The sequence below is a fragment of the Microcaecilia unicolor genome, chromosome 6 (assembly GCF_901765095.1).
Source record: "Microcaecilia unicolor chromosome 6, aMicUni1.1, whole genome shotgun sequence".
In the NCBI taxonomy this organism is placed as follows: domain Eukaryota; kingdom Metazoa; phylum Chordata; class Amphibia; order Gymnophiona; family Siphonopidae; genus Microcaecilia; species Microcaecilia unicolor.
This window is the reverse complement of record NC_044036.1, coordinates 346,250,974-346,263,128: the sequence shown is the minus strand read 5'-3', so window position 1 is coordinate 346,263,128 and position 12,155 is coordinate 346,250,974. Positions and strand designations below refer to the sequence as shown.

At 41.2% G+C, this 12,155-nt stretch overlaps 1 protein-coding gene across 1 annotated transcript in view; it reads right to left on the bottom strand.

The window, feature by feature from the left end:
• The window catches only part of SLC16A3 (solute carrier family 16 member 3), a 70,969-nt gene extending 59,023 nt beyond the window's left edge, over positions 1-11,946 (bottom strand). Inside the window, exon 1 of the mRNA XM_030205197.1 lies at positions 11,879-11,946. The gene's annotated coding sequence lies outside the window, so the exon portion shown is untranslated. The remainder of the gene's footprint in view (positions 1-11,878) is intronic.
• Between the last annotated feature and the right edge of the window lie 209 nt (positions 11,947-12,155).

Genomic DNA, 12,155 nt, shown 5'->3' with positions numbered 1-12,155 from the left:
AGGACCACCATTTTCTTCTTTTCATATACACAAGCCAGCAGAAGTTACTCTAGACTCTTTGTGGACTCTGATTGTAGATCTAGGGAAATCAATTACCCCACAAATAAATAGATTAAACCAGGAAATGTTAAAACAAGAGGAAAAAATAAACAACATGGACTTAAAAATTGTGAAACTGGAACAGACACAAGAACAAAAAGATTTGGACATGAAAAGGTTGCTTACCCAACAGGAGGTCATGATTAAAGATTTGACATCATTAAGAAGGAAAACTGAGTTGCTTGAGAACAATATTAGGAGTAATAATTTACGTCTGATAAATTTTCCCAGACAAACTGTTATATCTCCTAGGGAAATGTTAAAAAAATATATAATGGAAATTTTAGGTGTAGGGGAGGATTTAATTCCTCCTTTCTCCCAAGTGTATTATCTTCCAGTTAAAGGTGATCAAAAAATAACAGGTCAAGAACAACCATTAAATGTCACTGATTTATTGGAATCATCAGACAATGAGAATGTAATTCCATCAACATTAATAATTACAGTGGCATTGGCACCTGACAAACAGTGGTTAATGTCTATGTATTTTAAGAATAAAGATAAATCATTTCTTGGTCAGAAAATACAAATGTTTCCCGACATCTCCAGAGAGACACAAAAGCGTAGGAAATCTTTTCTTTTGATGAAACCAGCAGTAACACAACTGGGTGCAACATTTTACTTGCGATATCCTTGCAAGTGTGTGGTGAGATACCAGGCAAACAAGTATGTGTTTTTTGATCCAACACAGCTGACAATATTCCTTACCTCAAGGCAAAATAGAGGTATTTAAACATTCTGTCCCGTTAAATATGTGAAACACTGTGTAATGATGGCTGCTATCATTTAGTGCTCTATCTTTGAAAATTTATGTTTATAAATAATTCCATTTCTTTAAATCTTGTCTCATAAAGTGGACTTGAGCAAGAAATTTCAAATAAGTATCTGTTTGTTATATTTTCTTTGAAATGATTGAAATGTATTGCTTTTCAAACAAGTATTTTGCTTGATTATAAATGTATAAATTTCTATAAATAAATAAATAAATAAAAAAACAGCCAGTTAAGTTGATGTTCAGACTTAGCTGGTTATCTTTAAACCGGCCAAAGATATTCCACGTTTTCACACAGCCAAATATGGTGGCTAAATTGGCTTTAAAAATCGGCAGATAGCTGGTTACGTTGGGTGATATAACCAGCTATCTGCTAACCAGGGATATTCAGCGGGAAATAAGCGGTTATCCTCCACTGAATATCAGCAGATAGCTGGTTAAGAGCTATTTTACTTGTCGGCAGACATTCTGGCACATTAAATAGTACTGAGTATTGGGGGGATTGTACTTTGCCATTAGTGCTCTATAAAATAAACATTAAAAAAAAAACTCTCAGCACTACACAGGTGTCTTTTTCAGATTTAACAAACGTGCCATGCAGCAATGTATTTACACCAGGTTCACACAGCGGTTTTGCTCATTAAAGAGTCCTGCGTACATTGAGAACTGGAAGCCCTTTCTTCCAGGTGCAGCTTAAGATACGAATTTCTCCCAGGATGCCCGCGGCCTTCATTTCATGCATCCTGCCAATGATGAGATTGATATTTATATGCTTTAAGCAGGCAGGAGAAGCTCCGCTAAGCAGACCGGGAGGCAATATTCACCAGCCCTGTTGAGTATCAGCTCTGACGCTGTGCCCACATAACCTCCAGGCTGCCGGTGACCAGGATATTCAGTGGATGGGCCTGAATATGGCCCAGCCCCGACTATCTGGGTCTAAGCATTTAATGAAAGGTCAATCGTCACTGGCTGAATATAGAAACATATGACTGTAACTTTCTTAGGCAAATTCTCAATGAGCTCCTGACTGAATTCTGAGCTTTGCAAAACAGCTGAAGAATAACTGGTCTGTTTTGATTGTTGCCAACACAGAAAACAAAGTGTTAACATGACTGCTTTCCATCCATGTTGTATGCTTCCTTTAACAAAAACATGCAGGATGATTTGATTTGCCTGTTTTTTCCCCTGGGAGGTAATTGTGATAATAAGTCTCATGATGTGGACTATATGATGGACATTTCCCTTTTATGTATTTCTTTTTCTTGAATTTTCTTCTATATTTCTAATAAAAACTTTACAGAATGAGATGCAACTGCAGAGTCTGTCAAAATGGCTTAGTCTGTCATCACGTTGCCTGCTGCTGCTTCCACTCATCTGACTGCCAGGGATAATATTTGGAATGGTCTGTATTTTGAAAATGGCTATCTGAACGCCTTATAATCCAACAATTAGTAAGAAATGTAGATAACGCAGTTCTGAACATTTCTAAGAACAGAGGCAAATATTTATTTTTTTCCTGAATAGAAACTATCGTAAACAGTTCCATTTAGAGATACCACGATTTGAAAAACATATATTCATGGAAGAAAAAGGCCCCAAAAGGGGTTATTCACATGTTTCCCTCCTAGAGGCTTCCAGCTGCCATAACACTCAAACTTTGTGCAATTAAGCCAAGGTCACACTCTCTTTTGAATATATGCCACACTCTGGTGTATTACTGATTTCACACACACACACAAAATGTCCAGAAGTATTTTTTCACGGAGAGAGTGGTGGATACTTGGAATGCCCTCCCACGGGAGGTGGTGGAGATGAAAACGGTAACGGAATTCAAAAATGCGTGGGATAAACATAAAGGAATCCTGTTCAGAAGGAATGGATCCTCAGAAGCTTAGCCGAGATTAGGTGGCAGAGCCGGTGCGGGGAGGCGGGGCTGGTGGTTGGGAGGGGGGCTAGTGCTGGGCAAGATTTCTATGGTCTGTGCCCTGAAAATGGCAGATACAAATCAAGGTAAGGTATACACAAAAAGTAGCACATATGAGTATCTTGTTGGGCAGACTGGATGGACCGTGCAGGTCTTTTTCTGTCGTCATCTGCTATGTTACTATGTAAATAATGTATGTATATATTATTTTATTTCAGCAATCTTCAATTAGAGTGAATTACAGAAATTAAGAAACACATTAATACCAAGAAATAAATTAACCACAAACAAAGCCAATTTAACAGTCCACACCATGGGGAGAAAAAGAAATAGCTAAAATCATAAACTACATCAAAAGAAGGGAAAATATACAGCGCCAATAGTAATCAAAAATGGATTTGAAAAATCCCTTCCTAAATAAACAAATATAAGCTTACTAAACTCCCTTTGCTAGTAAGATAATCTTCCAATTGTGAAAGACCTTAGAAAATAAACCTAGATTCCTGAAGCGACACAAGACACTTACAGGGAAGCCTCAGGCACCTTCTGGCTCTCACAGAAGAGATACCCCTCCCACTCCACAGATAGTCTCTCTTTTTCTTGCAACTAATTGTTTTTTATTTTAATATGCCAAACTCATAAAGGTGAGTAGCCAAAGAAACACAAGGAGTTTTCAAGAGTGGGGGCATCACAACTATACTTTACTAATCAGATCCAACACGGTCCGTGTTTCAGCAAAACACGCCTGCGTCAGGGGTCTGGTTCAGGAAGCCATTCGAGTCTTTACAAGACTCTTAGGCATGGCATGCTGCAGGACTTGAATGGCTTCCTAAACCAGACCCCTGACGCAGGCGTGTTTTGCCAAAACACGGGCCATGTCGGGTCTGGAAATCATTGCCAAAAGATATTTGTGGTGAAATATGATTGAAATCTTTTTAAAAAGAAAGTACATCGACATGTGGATTCCAAATTGGCCTTTTTTGGGCCGTGGAGTACTAATTGATGGTCATTTAATGAGCGCAGGGTACGGGCAGGGGAGTAGGGTATGGTAAGCAACGAAAGATAACCAGGGAGGCCCATCCGAAAGGCTCTGAAAGTGAAAATGAATTCTCTGTTCAACTGGGAGCCAGTGGTGACTTTTTTAACGGGGGGGGGGGGGGGGGAGAGGGAGAGAATGATCAAAACGGCACACATGGCAAAGTAGACATATTGCTGTAATTTGTAATGTTTGTACCTTTTTTTTTTAACTGAAAACAAGGACAATCAAGGTATATGATATTACAGTAGTCAAGCCTTGTGATTAACAGGGACAGTATGAGACAATGAAAGGAATGGAAATCAAAGTAATGGCGAACAGAACATAGCTGGCGCAGAATGAAGAAGCCAGATTTACAAACTGTAGAAATGTGTTGTTCGAAAGAAAGTCGAGAGTCTAGAATGACCCCCAAATAATGGAAGGAATTTGCTGGTATAGCGTCTGTTCCCATAACATGGATGGGTAAAGTAGAGTTTGAGGGCTACTGGTAAACCAACAGGCCACTGTTTTTTTGTAGGTTAAGAAGTATTTTGTGTTCTGACAGCCAATTTGCAACAGATGTGGTGAAGTAATCCTGAAGGGGGAAATAGATGGAGAAAATGGATCCGTAGGAAAAAGAAGTAGATGTCATCTGCATAAAAATAGCTAGAAATACCCAAAGATTGAAGAAGAGTAGCGAGGGGACTAAGGAAGAGATTAAAAAGAAAAGGAGATAAAACAGAACCCTGGGAAACACCACAGGAGAGTGAACTGGGAGAGGACATGGAAGAATTTGTAACAACCTTGCATGATCAGTCAGACAGAAATGACGGAAACCAAGAGAGGACAGTTGCCTTGAAACCCAAGAGCAGAAACGCAAGAAAGTAAGAATGATCAACTTAAGTCAAAGGCGGTTGATAGGTCAAGGGAACAGTGAGAACAAAGTTGTGCCTATATAGATGTGAGTGAATTTCACAAAGTAGATTAGTAAGGACTGTCTCTGTATTAAAATGGGTTCAAAAACCAGATTATCTAAGATGTAAAGCAAAAGTATTCTTAATAAAGGATGAGGCTTGGAGAAAAGGAAATGTGGGGAGAAAAGGAAGGTTGGAAACCGGACGGTAATGGGCTGGGTCTAAGGGATAAAGGGAAGGTTCTTTTTTTTATAATTGGGCAGACTAAGGCCATCTTCCAGAGTGAGGGGTACTGACAGAGGACAGGCTAGAATTTATAACGAAAAAAGGTTTGATCAATTACACCATATAAAAATCAGAAAAAATCTAGGAAAATACAGGATATGCAAATAACTTTTTAAAAAATAAAGAGGAAAAGTCCTGATAAAGACCGTTATCAACAATACTGAGACTCAGATTTAAATATTGCCACTTAACATCGTAGTTGGACAAAAATAATTATTGGTGTAAAAAATCCTCCAAATATTGTTTGATAGCTTTACTAATATCAAAATCTTTAATTCTCATCTATAATATCTACCAAACAAATATGTCAAAATTACAAATCCCACTTAACTTAGAGCACACAGCAGTGCAGCTTTCACTGTGTGAGGATTTAACAGCCCCATCAATAGCTCGGCTTGTAGTCAAACATATGGAGAATCCGATCTTCAGGTATTGAAAACTGAACGGCTGGACAGCACAAGTCATTTTTCGGCTGGGTCTTCAGAAGAAGCTGTTTGCGAAACAGATCCCTGTTGGGACCTTAGCCGAACTTAGGAGAGAACACAATGGGTATTATTGCCTGAAGATCGGATTCTCCATATATTTGGCTAGTGAGGTACAAAATGAAAGAAAGATTAGGAGGAAGGGAAAGAGGAGAGAACACCCCAAACCACACACTCCCATACCCTTTTCTCACACTGCACCCCCATAAAACACCATCACACAAACTGTCTTGGACACATGTCTACACTCCCAGCACAGACAGACTCCATATACCCTCCATATACCCCCCCCCCCCATCTACCACACAGCCCCAGCACCTGACCGACACATACAAAGTCACACCCCCCCCCCCCCCCCCAGATATCATCAAGTCAGTGAATGGAGGGAAGGAAAATGAACCATTGTGCAAGAGTGCAGTTCTCAGCGTGTTCTTTTGAAACACAATTATAAAAGTCTACTTTTAAATGTAACAGAAATACAGAGCAGAATGTAACATCATAGGATGGCGTGACTGTGCCCAAAAAGTTTGCTGCCACTTGTCTTCCAATGCCCCTTGCAATTCTTTCTGGCTAGAATCACATCTCTATAATAAGAACCAGCCACCCACGAGACATCCTCTTTGGAGTTGCTGCACTTGAGACGTGTTCAGTCTGCTGAGTGCTGAACATATCATTACTCATGGGCTGGAATGCTGTCCTTTCTGTGACATTTACTCTATACTCTTGAGAGCGGCTCTGAAAGATGTGATTGACAGAAATGCAGAAAATAATCTATTGATAGCAGCCTCTGCACTTTGACTTCTAATCCTGCCTTGTGTGAGTTTATCCTGTCATATACCATCTCTGTATCACAAAGTTTTTTTAATAATAATCAGGTCAATATGTTAAATTATTTGGTAATAGTTTGTTTAAAGTGCAGGTATGGGATTTAAATAATCCAGGTATATTCAGCATCGCTATCCAGATAAACAGCCTCTTATTATATCCACAGCAGTGATATTCAGCAAATTTTTTGTCCTTCATAGTATGTATTTGTACACTGGCCAGTGGCGTAGCCAGACTGCCAATTTTGGGTGGGCCTGAACCCAAAGTGGGTGGGCACAAAATTTCTCTCTACCCCCCTCCCCCAGCAAAATTTAGTCACACTAATCAGATGCATTTGTCACACAGGGTAAAGTGCTGCTTTTCAGTACATCAGGGTTCAGAAAATAATTTTTAATAGCCTAACACCCTTTTCAATGAGCTTTCAGAGGCCAAAACCTCCTGCCTCAGGTCAGTATAATGCTGTTACGGTATCCTCGCCTGACCTAAGGAAGGAAGTATTGGTCTCTGAAACTTCATTAACACAGGTACCATATTACTTTATCCTAAATTAAAAATAACATTATTTTCTTTACCTTTCTTGTATGGCCATTTACTTTTTCTCATTGTGTCGCTCCCAGTCTCTAGATTCTGCTTTCCTTCGTTTTCGCTTAACTCTTCTGCGCCATTTGTCATTTTTCTCTCCTTTTTCTTCAATATTTTTCAGCCTCTCTCTCTGTCCTGATTTAATTCATTCTTACTATCCATTCTTTAATTTCCTTCATCTACTTATGGCTTTTCATCTTTTTTTCACCCTTGTTCTCCCCATGCCCCTTCCTCTTATTCTCCAGTTTTTCTCTACTCCCCTTTTCCATCCAGCAGCTCTCCTCTTTCTCTCCCCATCCTTCCAGTGTCTCCCCTCTTTCTCTCCCCATCCTTCCAGTGTCTCCCCTCTTTCTCTCCCCATCCTTCCAATGTCTCCCCTCTTTCTCTCCCCATCCTTCCAATGTCTCCCCTCTTTCTTTCTGCATCCTTCCATCCAGTGTCACCTCTTTCTTCCTACCCTTCCATCCAGCGTCTTCCCTCGTTCTCTCCCCATCCTTCCACACATCTACCCTCTCTCCTGATCCTTCCATCTGTCTCTCTCCCCCTCCTTCTATCCAGTGTCTCTCTCTCTCTACCCTTTTCTGTTCAGTGTCCCTTCTCTCTCCACATCCTTCCAATCTCTCCCCTTTCTCTCTGCATCCATTCATCCATCTCCCCCCCTTCTCTCCCCATCATTCCATCGTGTCTTTCTCTCCTCATCCTTCCATCTGTTTTCCCTCTTTCTCTCCCCATCCTTCCATCCATCTACCCTCCTCTCCCGATTCTTCCATCCATTCTTCTGTCTATCCCCTTTCTTTCCATCCAGGCCTGCCCACCCAACACAGACCTGCCAAGTCTCCCGTGAAACACGCGGCACCAGCTTCCATTTCCGGCCACTGCTGCTTCTCCAGTTGAGCAGCAGCGGCCGCTACAAAAACAAAAGAGGAAATTTAAACAAGCAAAAATGTTTTTAAAAAGCAAGCGCGGCACCGCAGGCAGCCATCAGGCATTGGCTGTCGGCTCTGCGGCCGCTCCTCTCACCTCTCATGTCACTGCCCCTGGAGTAAGACCCCGGAGGAGCGCAGCAACGTGAATGGACTAAAATACAAGACGATGCATGATACCACCTTCTCCTACATGAGCACGAAGTTATGGAACGCACTACCTAGAGACCTAAAAACAATCAACGAAACAACTGACTTAGGAAAATCCACTGCTTATTTCTGGGATAAGCATCATAAACTGTACTGAGTTTTTCTGGGATCGTGCCAGGTATTTGTGACCTGGATTGGCCACTGTTGGAAACAGGATACTGAGCTTGATGGACCTTTGGTCTGTCCCAGTGTGGCAATACTTATGTACTTATGAGGTTCAGTTTATTGATGGAAGGCTGTACAAGGTACCCTGTTTCGGAACTAGTAGTGCCTTCTTCAGTTGTCTATGTCTCAAAAAATTCATGGACCACGTGTCCAGGATAGTGTCTCTTGTGATTATCGTTCTGGTCTTGAGAAAGACCTTTGTGAATAGTAGAAATGATAGTTGCTAGACACTACTAGCTCAACACTAATCTGTTCCCACTCCTCTTTTGCGCCAGAGATTATTCGTGGGACATTGATGTTCTTTTCCATCTCAGTGGGTTTGCTGCACTGCCTCCACTACATGCAAATCTCTCTCATTAAAATTAATTGTGGGGATCCTGAAAACCTGACTGGCTGGGGTGCCTCCAGGACTAGATTTGGGAACCACAGGCGTAAACCTAAATAAAAAAACAAATTGAATAAGCAAACCAATTGTGTATGAAATGATAAAAGAACAGATCTAACTTGCTGAGTGGTGGGGAAAAATTTATGCAAAAAATAGAGCACCTTCTGACATATACTGAGCAGTTTTAGATCAATTTGAGTCATATGTTACATTAGCTGCAAATGGATAACCATCATTCAAGATATTATTTGATGTGATGTACCGGTGAAAGTGGCTCTCTAAATTATCAATGGTGTACGTGCTGGTGGAAGCGACAAAAAAAGTAACTACGGTCACATATTGTGAGGTATTTTATCATGTTCTGTTTCAGCATACTCTGTCCTACATCATATTTTTCATACCTTTAGAGCACTTTTCACTTGGTGTTTTCTTATAGCTGAGAATGGGCAGGTTATGGGCGGGAAACGGGAAGAGAATGGGCTAGGGGTGTAGCCAGACACCCAACTTTGGGTGGGCCTGGACTCAAGATGGGTGGGCAGAAGAACCCCTCCCTGTCCCACAGGTGATTTGGTCTGTCCTTGTCTCACCTGCATGCCATCTGCTATTTACAAGGTATGCAGGAGGGACAGTTGTTGGGTTTTCAGCTGGTGGGGCTATGGAATCAGCATAGGTGTCCTGCTACTGGGTGGGCCTGAGCCCAAAGTGGGTGGGCCTGGCCCACCCATGCCCACCCTTGGCTACTTCATTGGAATGGGCAGATTATGAGCAGGGAATGAGGAATGGATGGAGAATGAGCAGGTTATGAGTGGGGAGTGGGGATAGTCTAATATTTACTAAGATTCTCCGATTATATTCTTATTTGGAGTTAGGGATAAATGTCAGTGGGATTATAGGAATATTATTGATTCATGTTGGGACTGGGGGGAAGGGGGGCAGTTGGGGGGATAGGGGAGAAAATGTTAAAAAATCCTTTTGATGCTACATTGTATTGCGTTAAGTTTATGCAGCAAGGTTTGTTAGTGGACTTTGTATAGTGAAATGTATTGTCAAGACTTAATATGCTGAAGCATCAATAAAATCGTTTTAAACATGAGTGGGGAGTGGGGAATGGGCGGAGAATGGGCAGGTGATTTGGTCATGGACTGCACCTTGCAGTTAATCTACAGTAACTTACTGCAGACTGTCACCAATACAGATAGGACTATATTGATTAAATGGTCTACGAATAAAGAAGAGAAAATCTCCACAGAAAATGTGCAAATGATAAGACACAAAGTCCAAACCAGGATGTGTGTGATCAAAATATTTAAAATTAGACTTTATTAAAATGACACAAGACCCAACACGGATCCAAATTTAGGTACCAAAACAAATCTGCACTGAGCGCTATCCTGTAAATGGCACTCTGAATTGTACGCTTGTAACACTGAGATCCATGCCCACTGCACAGAAGAAGGCAATAGCAAACCACTCCTGTATCGTGCCAAGAAAACCATAAGGGGGATGGGGGTCCCTCACTGCAGTCACCAGGAGTCCAGGATTTGGAATTGCATGGGAAGATGCTAGGAATTCCCTAAACATTTGCTGTACAGGCTTAATTTGGGAATCTACTGTATCATAAGTGCAAAACTTCACTGCACTTAGTAAAAGGGTCCTTTAATCTTTCACTGCATCAAGAACAAAAGCAAATGCACAATATTTCAAAAGAGTTTTTGTTTGATAAAACATATAACAGTCAATTAACTCAAGCCAGCAAAGGAAAAGTAATTAGGTCAGTTGTAGCTTCATATTATGAAATCTTTTATTTCTTTTTTAGTTTGGTACAAGAAACCCGAGACTCAGTTTTTATACTATTTAAAATTAAAGCCTTTTTTATACATTCTGAATATCCAGTTTGGTTTCTACCCTGGGTCAGTCTTGTGACAACTAATTTGAAGAAATTCTGGTTCCAAATTTCCCTGGCTCTTCATGTTGCAGTATGTCTTACGAAGAATAAGTTCTAGGATTGTGCTTCTATTCTGCCTTTCCTGAAGGTTTTCTCTTCAGGATGTCCATTCTTTCATATGTGTCACATCAATTAATTACTTTTGTTTTACTTTTGCTAGGATTATCATAAACAATAAATAATCTATTTTCTGGTTTTACATATGCAACTTGAAAATTCATTTTCAAATACTTTTAAGTGTTTTGCATCCCTGAGATGGCTGCAAATTTTCAAATAAACTTAAAATTACTAAGTTGCTGCTATGTTTCAGAAATGCTAAGTAACAGAACAGTTGAGGCAGAAAGGGCCCCTTTTACAAAGGCTCGCTAGTGGATTTAGCGCGTGCTAAAAATTAGCATACCCTAAGACGCCCATTATATTCCTATGGGCATCTTAGCGTTTAGCACATACTAATCCGCTAGCTAGCCTTTGTAAAAGGGGCCCATAATTCCTTTGATACACTGCGCCAAAAAGATTCCAGGTATTTCTTACAATTTCAAAAAACATAATTAAAGAAGAAGAAAACAGCATGAAAGCCCCATTTTCCAACAATTGAAGCTATTGGGTTCACCATTCATATATTTGCATATAATTTCAGAAAGACACAGGCACCTATTTAATATTTTAATTTACACAAATGTGTGGTTTGTAGCGGTTTCTTTTATGGAAGACTCTCAATGCCCATGTTCTCTCTGAGATCACAGGGAGTTTCAATGTCCACTGCTCCTGCTCCATCCTTGGACACACTTACATGAACAAAAGATCCCTATCTATCTGGACCTAGTTTCATTCTCCCCAGAATAAAAATATTACAATTTACATTTAAGAAAAGGATGACAACTGGAAATAATGATGCCAAGAAATAAACTTGGTATCAAGATAAAGCTAAGGGCACTGACACACCCATTGTCTGGGTACCGTGTCCAAATGGAGAACATGGAGTGACACCTGTTTTACTATACTGACAGCAGCTGTCTAGGCTGGAAAAACTTAACAAGGGGAGGGGTGGGGGGACTCAGCTTCAGAATAACCTTATTTTCCAGACAAAAAAAGTGGCATTCAGAAAGCTACTGCCATTGCATCTGGTTGCACTTGGCCAGTGGAGGACGGGTACGGGGAGCCACCTCTGGAAATAAGAGGTGAATCTGAAGCCTTCATTCTCCTTTTCTATTTCTTGTCCCCATGGTTTCCATTCATTAGATTTGAGGCGCTATTTCTTTCCAGACTATCTCTCCTTTGGTTCTCATCACAGTGCCATGGGGCATCTCCTCTCTTCCTTCTCCCCACCATCCAGCTCCCCCCCCCCCTCTCACCTGCTGCACCCGCTCTGGTACAGTAGTTGCTGCTGCTCCTGTCGCCGCCGCTGCTCTGAAACCTCGAACTCACCTTCAACTGTGCTCGTCCTGGGGTGACGTCACGTGCAGTGCACGAGCTCCCCGCGGTCCTGCCGCCCTCCCAGCGGCGGATCTTAACGCACTGGCTTAAGGCGCGCTACTGTTTGCAGAAGCGCGCAAGCCTGGAGCCGCGTTTGATAAGGCTCCCCGCCCCCTCTCGTAGCCAATAAAGACCAAAGAGAGCAAAATGCTCCGT